We start from the raw sequence: 11,229 nt of genomic DNA, 5'->3' as shown, positions 1-11,229 counted from the left end.
TGGTTGACCACACTGATCTAACACAGTCCTGATATCCCTGACCAAAAGTCCTCAGGGAACTTGGGGAGACCCATGGGATAGGATGTCCAAGGGCAATTTGCGCAGCTGTAACATTTCTATTTTCCACTTGGCACACAGCTGCAGCTCAACACATTGCCAAAACTGTTGCAGGTGCACAGAAGATTGTCCTTGTCTCCTAAACAACATGGATAAAATTTCCTTGTCACAACGTGGCTACCTTAATTTTTGACTAAAGGGTGGCTTTAACATCTACAGGATATTTTGCTGGAAAAGAAGATATAAGTGTACTTTATTTTTTTTTCCTCTAAGGAGCAAAATGTTTCGCTGAGTCCATTCTAAATTTTAAGAAACTACAGCCCCTTTGAGCATGTGTGCTTTTGACTGTTGTTTCCCTTACACTCTGTAGGAGTGACACATTAAGAAGGTAACAGCTGCAACCACTGGTTATCAACAAATCACTCTCTAGGAGAAACTCTCTTTTAAAAGCAGCCATACCAATCAGCCTTGGGTGACACTTACAAGCAGACTGATCAAAAGAAAAATGTCCAGGATGCAGTGCAGCAGATATCAAAGCAAAATAAAAAGTTGTCTTTTTGCAAGGAGGAGGATTTACATGGTTTCCCAGCACTCTCCCTGGCAACAGACAGCTGGAGAACCCATCAATAACATGCCCCAAAGAAGGAGGAAACATCTTGGCCAATACAACATTTTCCTCTGACAGTGGTAATACATAATTTTATTTGCTATGGCAACTGTTCCTGCAGCACTTATGTCACAGGGAGCAGAGGTAAGACAGTTCACCTCTTTCAAAAAATTTTCAAGCATAAGAGGTAAATTAGTTCCAAAACAAACTAGTGTAAACAAACTGGGAAATCACAAAATGCAGTTTTGCCAAAAAAATCTAACAAGAGTATTTTTTCTTTTTTTTTTTTGTAAATATACAAAATATTTCAGCATTCTATTCAGCTTTTTATTCACATAAAAAATGAGTGGGTAGATTTACTATGTTCTTTGACAGCTTATTCTGTTCCCAATCTGCACACAGCTCCTGTCCATCTTTCAGAAAGAAAAAAAGATAACAAAAATATTCTTCAGATTTGCAAGTGTCTCCTTCCTATTTCAGCCCTTCTTAAGACCTATTAACCAATTCCCTTTCCTAGTGATATGAAAACCCTTCTTATCTGCTAAAGATGCACTTCCACTACCAGTGCCATCCTTCCATCCTTAGGGCAGGACCTTCCCTGGATTGGCAGTGACAGGGATCATTCCTCTCGAAAGGATCACCTAACTCAGCATCAGAACAGCTGGCTGCAGCCTCTGCTCTCAGAAGCCACTGCACAATTATGATCTCCTTTTAACATAATTACCTTGATAAGTTATACATTCATCTTTGGGAGGATTAACACTAATGATTTCTTAATCCTTCTTTTCATATTTCAAAACAAGAGTTGCCATCCCATGTATTTATTCATTTTCTGGTATTTCAAATGGCTTCTCCAAAGTTACTGTAGGCTAGAAACCCTAACAGGATTTCTCTGCAAAACAAAAGATTTTTATATGCACAAATGACTACTCAATGTAAAATATACATCAATACATGATTTTTAAAACACTAATGAAGGCTTACAGGTTTTATAGGGACCAGTAAACATGGCTTTGCCATGCTGGTATCTTTTTTATGGGCCTTTTTATGGACCTTCGAAAAAACCCATCCCAAAAACTCAAATCAAAACACAAATTCATATATATTTGCTCTTTGCCTTGTAAAAGGTCTTCCCCTATCCTATCTCTCCTTGCTCCTAAACAGCAGCCAGTAAAATATGGTTTCTTCACTGATTTGCAGGAGCTATTTTTCCCAGCTGGGTTCTTAAGCTGCACACTGCACCCTGTAAAAAATATTTAGTCTGATTTACAAAATCTATTTCTCTCCTTGGGCCTTTAAGCTGCTGTTGCAAAAGTGATAAAGGTGTTCTCATTCAGGCTTTTATTGTTCCTGGGCCCCTTGCCACCTGTTTTTATTTTCTCCCTCTTCCACTTTCTTCTCAGCTTTTTTTTTTTGCTCAGGCACCACACTTGTCCGTCAGAGCTGATGCTGAGTAACAGAATCAAACAAGCTCTTTTCTGCTGAAAAGTGCAAATTGCTGCAACTGTGAATGAAAGTTTTGTCCTAGAGAATAAAATCCTAGTACTATCAAATTTAAGTATAATTAAATATAATCCTTTATGTACTTGCCAAACTTCTCTTCTGAAGGCATCATTGCTCTTTGATGGTCTGATCTTTGAATTGTCCCCTTTGTCACTTGTCCCACTGCATCTCTGGCCTGGTGAGCAAGGCAAACATGCCAGAGCACTCCAGTTCCTAAGGAAAGAAATGCAAGCAGTTTCTTTGTTTCAGTCGCAGTCTGATGCACTGAGAAGTAAAACAACAATAAGAAAAGATGCCTAAACATTTTCACAAGAAGGCTTAGATTAAAAATATTATAACTGCCTGTATAAACTACAGGCTCCATGAAGCATCCTTGCCCCACCAACCTACTAAAAGCACTTTGAATTTGTGCAATTATGCATGTGGCTGTGTCTATAAAATTTATGTGTATCACCAAGTATGTAATGTAAAAGCCAAAATAGAGATAAAACAGGTTAAAAAAATCACAAAGCTAACACTAGACAATTAGCTGTTTGTCCATGTGTTTCAACTAAAAGTTTATTCAAAGCACACTCCATCTTTTGTCTGATAGATTTACCTCCACTATCACCTCAGATAAGATAATAAATGTGACTTGATATAAGGATCTTTTTTCTTAATGTCTGTCCTCATTAATATATTCTACTTCAAAGGAATGAAGTAGTTCATACAAAGTTCAAATGAATATGGTTTGATTTTGTAAAAAGTATCCTTCTTTTGAGTGTTGCCACTTACTTCATCACTGCAGAGTGAATTAAACATGAATTCATGATAAAATCATCAAAATGCAAAAACAAAGTGACAGTAGAGGGATCAAAGGCACCTTCTTAGTTGCCAGAGAAATCAAAACAGCAAATGAATTTGAAGTACACAGTGCTCACACAATCTCCTAGGAAAAGTGCACATGAAGTGTCTGAAGAAACTCTTCATCCTTGTGTTCCAGCAGCAGAACTGAAATGAACAGAGGATGAATTCATTATTATTATTTCACTCAGATGGGGTAACAGTCATCAGATTAGCTGCTGGCACTTGTGAAAGGCGCTGTGACAGGTCACCGAGAGTCTCTCACCGTCACTGCACAAGTCGAGTGGGCACAAGAAATTCACATCCAACTTTTTCAGAGTGCTCTTAATCAGAAACACACACAAAATTGCATCAGTTTTGAGAGCACAGGAGAAACTGTGTTAAAGAGTTCAGGTTCACAGGCTGAGCATTCAAAATGAGTATGAAATGCAGCTTTCCAGGCTGGGCATTCAGAAGCCATACTGCACAAAAAAAATATGTGGTGTAGGACTGAATTTTTCTCAAGAGGTCTCACTTTCCCCATGCTGCTCTGTGCTGTCTTCAGCTAGGGCACAGAGGCTCTGGAGATGTCGCTTGTAATATTATTTTATCTAATATGGAAGCTGTCCAGTCCACTTACTCATTTCACAAAGACGACAGACAAAATAGCATATGGTAATGATCTGCAGTCACAGCTGCCCTTGCTGGGATTTGAAAGGGGAAAGGCTCCATATCCATTACTGCCTCCCTGAAAACCTCATCCTCCAGGGTACAGGAATTGTCTCTTTTGTTAGTTATTGTAATTCTCTGATTAATAATGATAGTGTTTAAATATGGGCAAGAGAAGCAGCAAAGCACTATCAGATCAGCACTGAATACAAGGCAACTGGAGGTGCAGTGCTGCTCTGGGGGGACCCAAGTCCCATTCCCTGACATGAGCCACACGTCCCACCACCAGAGCCACTCTGCAGGTTTTATTAAGGTGGCTGCTGAGGTCTTTGGTGAGGGCAGAAAGAGGGATATGTCCCCCTGCTCCCCTCCCATGGGCAGCCTTGGCTGCCAGTATGGGGCTCAGTTTCTCACCCAGGTGCAGGCCCCATACCCCAGGAAAATCCCTTCTCAGTATTATGTTGTCTGTGAATGAACACACAGCGCGACAGAGCTCTTCTTTTGCTTTTTAGTTAGTTTTAGCTGGCTGAAGCAAAGAAGTTCCCTGGACTGTTTTTTTTTTCCCTTTTCTTTGGACCTCTAGAAACTGCTCTGGACTGAACATCCAGGAGAGCACCGGCAGCTGCAGCTGTGGCCCACTGGGCCGGGCCTGGCCTGCGACATTTCCAGCACTGAGGGACTGATCAGAGACTGAGTGAGCTGAGCTTCAACCCGGGGTTTTCTCAGTTTGTCATCTCTTTTAGAGTGGCAAGGGGTCTCATTGAGCTGCTGGACCTGGAGTACTTCAAGTAATGAGGAGAAAGTCAGAAAGACTTTGCATGCCCTGTTCTCCCCTAACTATCTGTCATGGGTCCAAATAAGATACTATAAATGGTTGAACCATTAATGTTATTTATTTTAATGCATGAAGGAGGGATGACATTCTAATGCTTTTCAGATGATGTTTCAAGGAAGAGAAGAACCTAAGGCAAGCATTTCTAAAGTTCACCTTAATGAAGAGTGTGTAATACCCTTGAAGGATTAAGCAGTCCTGGCCTTGGCATATTCATCATTCTGCTCTTGTCACAGCACTTGATTGAATGTTTTTTCAGGAGGTAGAGATTAAATTGAACCAGAACTAATTGAAGGTATATTTAATAAAAGCATCATCATTGTAATGAGTATACAACTGCTACACTAATGCTGAATAATGTTTAAGCTACTGAACAAGTCCATATTGTTTCACCTAATAGGATTCACTGATTACCAAATAATTAATTCTACCCTAATTTTGCAACACCATGTGAAAATGTGAAACCTGCTCATAAATTAATTAATTCTCAAGTCAATAAAAGAGACAAGTGTCTGGGACTTACAACTGCTTCTTCTGAAATCAATCAAGGTATTATCACTTACTTGAGTCATACAGGATTGGTTTTGGTGCTTTGAGCACTTAGTGTAGTTATTACATTGTAATCATGTGTAATACAAGTCTGGCAGACATGGGTGAACACTGAGCAGCAAAAGCTGCTCTAAACCTTTTACTCATCTCCAGTTACACTAATGTCCCTTTCCACAGCTTCAAAACCCTTACTAGCATTCTTATCTTTTTTCCCACCCCGCCACATGCTGTCCCTGTAGATGTCCTGCCATCTGGTCAGGACATTGAATTTGAAGATGATATAAATTATGACTGTTACTTCCCATTTTCTAGTTCAGTTGCACAAGCTCTTGGCACACTGGTTGTGAACGCTGCTTACAGACCCAGGAAAGCAAATAGCATAACAGATCAGCTCTTAAAAATCAAGTGTTCTTAAAAACAACAACAACTAAACAAACAAACAAAGAAAATTACTAAATAAATAATCTACAGCCACAAGTCACAGTATACATCCTCATTCCTGGAAATAAACTTCTCTTCTGCAGTCAGGGCTTGAATTACCATATACTAGATGTAATTTTAATTTCCTCTTCCATCCTTTTTACTCTAAGGAACAGGAACATCTATTGTGCTCTATCATGCAGGCCTGGCAAGTACAACCACAGAGATTTCTGCAGTCCTTCCAAAACCAACCCAACTAACAAATGTATGAGAAAACCAGGAAAACAATATTGTTCTTTAAATGGTAGGGGGCAAAAAGTTTAGCTCTCCTACTTAGGCAAAGACATTCTCTGATTACCATCGTTCTTGAGGATATGGAAAGAAACTGGCACCAGTCTTGACCTCAGCATTTACCATTAATAACTGGGCTTCTTCCATCACCCTACAACATCTCCATCTCTGCTTCTATTTCCTATTTATGCTTATGGGTTTCAAACAACTTAGTCAAATACCTTTGTAAGATATTTGCCAGTATTTACTTACTTTACAGGAAGTAAATACTCAGCAGGTTTCAAAAATGATATGAAAACACCATTTCAGGGTCCAGCCAACAGTTTTAACATGATAAAGGGTGTTGCAAAATGATGCTACTTTCATTCAATTTCTCTACCCATGTAAACCAAAAAAGCTTTCAATACACCATTTAAACAAGCACTGGAGTTCCTCATTCAATCTCACAACTCCTGTAAAAGCTCATTTTAGGGTCTCCAGCATTTAAAAAGTTAATATGGGAAAGTATTTGCTGGTGCTTTTTATTTCTACCTCCACAGCTTTTAAAAGAAATTCCAGAAAACTTTCAAATTGTCTTGGAAATGTCATGGATATCAGAGCAACTTTCCTGCAAATTTCCATCTTTCTGCCCTTCAATGCATGCAAAAAGCCATTCAGCTCCCTTCTACAAGGCTGACTTGCCTTAATTAAAGTAAGGAACAGAAACCTGTGAAGTTAAATAGTGGTAAAAATGCCAGAGCTGAGGGAATGCAGCAATCACAGCTACGCAAGTTAGACAACAGCTCCAACATCATGTCTGAATACTGTACAAACAACATAAGTACTTGTAAATTATTAAAAAAAAGAGAAAAAACAGCAAAAAAAAAAAAGTGCTTAGCCCCAGAAAAGACTGCTATGAACAAGCCAAGCTTTATTCAATGCACCTTAAAAGAAAAGTAAGGGAAGAGATATTTCCCTGAAGATGTAGAAAAATTACTCAGCTTTCTGGATGTCTCTCTCCTTCTGGTAGCTTGACACTTCTTTCTCATTTCTAACATCACATCAGCCATAAATCAGAAACAGAAAAGCAGTGTAATAGGTGGCAAAAAACATCCAGAAGGTGAGATAACACCCAAGGAGAGGAGCTGGCTATGGCAAATAGCTGTTAAATTGGCAAAAGGAAGTGAAAATGGAAATAATCAACTCCAACCTGGCCCAGAGAGCTGACAGAGAGCAAAGGCACATCCAGCCTCTTTGACTGCCCTGTTCTGCACTGACACCACAACAAAGAAGGAGGAAAAGGCACCAGATTAATTGTTTCCCTTTTTTCTTTTAAACAAGAAACTTTGTAAATTCACTTGATTCCTCCCTATTATACTGGCCATAGAAATTTTGAAACAATGTCTCTGCAAGGCCCACTAAATAGTTAAAGAAGAGGGAAATGAAAAAATCATTATGGGTTTCTTGTTGGAGTCCCAAAAGAGGTTTCAATTGTCTTGGGTTTTACAGGCATTTGCCCAAGACAAATGTGCCCTAAAACACTTATAATCCAAATATCTGGAATATAGAGATTGCTACACCCACCTTAAAGTGGGGTCATTCAGTAGTTATCTGGACTCTCAGCAGCAGAGCAGAAGTGGAACAGAGATTCCTGTCTCCATTAGACCATCCTTCCTCACAAAATTGTTCTTAATTCCATTATTTCCCATTTTTTCTTCTGTTCCCTACACACTCTTAATTGTACTAATAAATAGTAGGAGATAAGTGTATTAATTTACAGTTTAATTAATTAAATGTTTAAATGTATCTGCAAAACTATTGTCCTACAAGGCAAATACTTATAATTATCCTGCAGAAGTGAGTGGATTCATGGTACCTAACAGAATTTTTCTCTTCTCACCCAACTTCTTTCCTAAACTGCTGTTTTATTTCCTCTCAGCCCATAAGATATAGAGCAGGGGTTTACAATGGCTAATGAACATAACATATGGAGCCTGATTCTGTGCAGGGGAAGCAAAGTGAAATATCTAATACACAGGTCAGGGACACGTAAAATGGAGTCCAGACTCTTCATCATTATATCCATAATTCAGTTTAGTCCCTCCAGAGTTGCTCTGAAGGCCTGTGGAAATCACAGCCATAAAACATTTATTGTTATATGGAGGCACCAGAAAGGTCAGAGGCGTGTGTTTGGTTTAGCAGCCTTCATAATTAATACTGGGGTTTTTTTGGATAACTTGCCTCTAAGTTTGTGTTTGTTGAGGAAAAATGAGTTGTTGCATTTCCCATAACAGCTGTGTTCAAATCAATTGCAGGCCTCTCTCTTTCACCTCTTCTCTCACATCTCCTTATATGCACACACATACACACACGTTCGCTCTCCCTCAAGCATGGAGAAGGTTGGAATTATTTTGGGCTGGGAACAAGTTCCCCTTTTTGAGTTAAACCACACCTGTGGGGTTTCCTCTTAATGATGCCTGGAAAATGAGGTCCCATACAAAGTCAGGAGCCACCCCATGTATTTTAATGAGTTGCAGAGGAAGAAGTCTACCTGTGCTTGAAGGGAGCAACATTCACTCCATACCAATTAGGTTACATATATTGGGCAGTATATCATGCCCATGCTGATAAAAATTAGAAAAGCATCATTAATTACACAATATTCATAGCTATAATGGATAATAGAGTATAAATAATTAAAGTGGGGAAGTAGCTTAGCTTTGTTTTAATTATCAAACCACTGGAATCACACTGATTTATATGAAGTAGTTCTCAACTAACTCTTTCCTGAAAAAGAGAAAAAAAATCGTTTGAAATGTTAAGAGTTCAGCACACTTCAGACTAGAGCTGATTAATTCTCATACCAAAATTTACATATTAAGAAGACACAAAAGCAAGGACTGTGTCTTTAGTCTGATGATGTGAAGGCACAAGAAAATGCATTTGGTGGCATATTTTTGATTCATTAACAACTAATGCTGGGAACAACCTTAGGCACAGAACATTTCACCTCTGTGACACTGAAGTTTGGCAAAGGTTAAACAAGAAAGAGATTTACAACCTCTGTCATGTAAATTCAGTGACAGATGCTTCTCCCACCCCACTAAAACAGAAAGAAAAATATTTAGATTGTTTATACTAAGTGAAAGAAAATAAAACAACCTTCCACACACAATTGGTCAATTTTAAAGGACAAAACTTCTTTTTTCTCTCTGTCATATGTGTCCTGCTGAATTATCCTTCAGAAATAGCATCTCACCAAATATTCCTCCCAAAAGCATATTGTAAATTAAAATCACGTGAGGGTTGGGAGAACAAATTATCTTACTTTGTTAGTTTATCCATCTTACTGAGTCTGTTTTGAAAACTAATTACTAGAGCAAATTATGATTCAATACACAATGTATGCAGCAATTATTTTTTTCTCTCCCACTAAAATATTTTTCTGTAATACAATGTTTCCACTGGTTTGTGACCATTTTAAATAATCATGGTAAAAATACCCTACTAGCTGAAGCAATCTAGAAAACATGATTTATGACTCTATGGATTGTTTAGATTGTTTCTGTAGAGAAATAAATTATTTTATTTTTTTCTTTTAAATCCACTTTAAAAAAGGATTACTTCTTATTTGTAACTGTCTTTCAGTATGCTAAAAAAAAAAGCAGCATATAAGCTACCACTATAAGGCAAAATATAAAATTTAGGAAACAGAAAATAATAGAAATACCATTGTGAAAATGCTTTCATGAAAAATACTTAGAAATCCTGTAGGAAAAAAAAAAAAATCACTTATTAAATCCAGCAAAAAAAGAGTCAATATAATGGAGAAAACCTCTCTGAAATTCAGTGAGCTTTCTACATTTTTAGTAAAGTTAAAAACACTCTCCAGAAATCAATAGAAATACAGATATACAGAATAATGTGTAATAAAACTGCAGCATTGATTGCATTAGTTACTTCAGATATCTAAAGGCTTCTGTACAAAACGATCTCCTTCTTGGTTTTGTATAGAACACACTGATTTGTCTCATCCACCTTCCTTCATTTCGCAGATGAAAGTTTAATATTTTTTCTTACTTTTGTTTGGTTAAGATGCTCCTCTAAGTTCTACCATTGTAAAATGATGAGTGAAAATGCATTTATCACCTAGAACACAAAGCTTTGTTAATTTAATTTTTCTTTTGAACTTTTATGAATTTCTACAGACTAAGCTAAACTATACTTTGGAATGGATTATCAGTAAGATGTAACAATATTTTGGGTACAGTATATCATTGTCCTATTTCAATGCATGCAGAAATTCAGATGCAGTTCTGCATATATTCCTATCTGTAGTTGCATGCACATTCCAAACCAACCAATGGAACCTCTTGTACATGTCAATTCAAACCTGTTTAGATAATCACTAAAACCCTAGAGATCAGATACTTTGTGCTATTTCTCCAGTGTACCCAGGATGGACTTGATGACTCCAACACCAAAGTGAAACTTCTGTTTCCCCTTGCCATTTCCTCCCTTTTACTTTCCATCTCAGCTGAAGTATGTTATTTCTATATTTACACAGAGATGTATCACTGAACACAAACTTTAGGTGTGGAAAATTTTATGGCTTTCAATTTTATTTTTCTTTCAAAAAATATTTGTTCATTTAAACCAAAACCAGCTGTTCTCTTTTCTGGGTCATCTTCAAATTGCACTGTATTTGATTTATTTTTCTTTGAGGTGTGACTCCTGGTCTAATTTCTCCTTTATATTTTCAAAGTTCATGCCTGTGTGACTCCAATCTAAATCAATATCTAAGCCCTATGGAATTAAGTGCTTTTGCAAATATAACCTTTTGTGACAGAGTATCTGCGTGTGCTCTGAAGCAGATTCTGCAAAAATAAAACCATCTTCGCAAAATCTGCAGTCGGATCCTTCTCACCTCCCTTTAGTCACTTAACTGGCACCGTGGGTTTCTGTGCATGGTCTGGATCATCTTGAGTCACAGGTGCCACAGACAGCAAGGCAGTAATTGAGGCACTGTGGTTCTAGCTATCAGGGAACAGCCATGCTCTTCTCCAAGAACTCCTGGAATCCTCATGGCTTGGGTGCAGGAGGCATCCCACAAGGTGAAACACCTGCCCACAGTGCAAAGGCTCCTTCCTGCCAATGCACACAACCCAGAGATGTTCCAGTCACCTGCTTTTGGAGATACACACATGGCTTTTCTGTGTCTGTCATCCCATGGTCCCAAAAATGAAAATAGTTGAAACCATCCTCTGTGGTCACCAATTGTTGAGGTGTTGTTGCGGTCCCCAAGATGAGGTGAGAGATGAGAATTGACTACAAGTTCTCAGAAGGCTGATTTCTATTCTATTCCATTCCATTCCATTCCATTCCATTCCACTGATGTACTAAAACTATACTAAAGAAAGATAAAGGATACATCAGAAGGCTAGAAAGGAATGATAATAAAAGCTCGTGACTGACCAGAGTCCCAACACAGCTGGGCTAG

The 11,229-nt window shown here is 38.1% G+C and overlaps 1 long non-coding RNA gene across 1 annotated transcript in view; it reads right to left on the bottom strand.

Annotated features, from left to right (window-relative positions):
* Positions 1-2,250: 2,250 nt before the first annotated feature.
* LOC141728673 (uncharacterized) overlaps positions 2,251-11,229 on the bottom strand; it is a 147,100-nt gene continuing 138,121 nt past the window's right edge. Inside the window, exons 4-5 of the long non-coding RNA XR_012579813.1 lie at positions 3,088-3,157; positions 2,251-2,380 (exon numbers count right to left, since the gene is read on the bottom strand). This is a non-coding gene — a long non-coding RNA (uncharacterized LOC141728673). The remainder of the gene's footprint in view (positions 2,381-3,087; positions 3,158-11,229) is intronic.

The sequence above is a fragment of the Zonotrichia albicollis genome, chromosome 3 (genome assembly GCF_047830755.1).
Source record: "Zonotrichia albicollis isolate bZonAlb1 chromosome 3, bZonAlb1.hap1, whole genome shotgun sequence".
Taxonomy (NCBI): Eukaryota; Metazoa; Chordata; class Aves; order Passeriformes; family Passerellidae; genus Zonotrichia; species Zonotrichia albicollis.
Note: the sequence above shows the minus strand (reverse complement) of the source record. Positions and strands in the feature narration are given on the sequence as shown.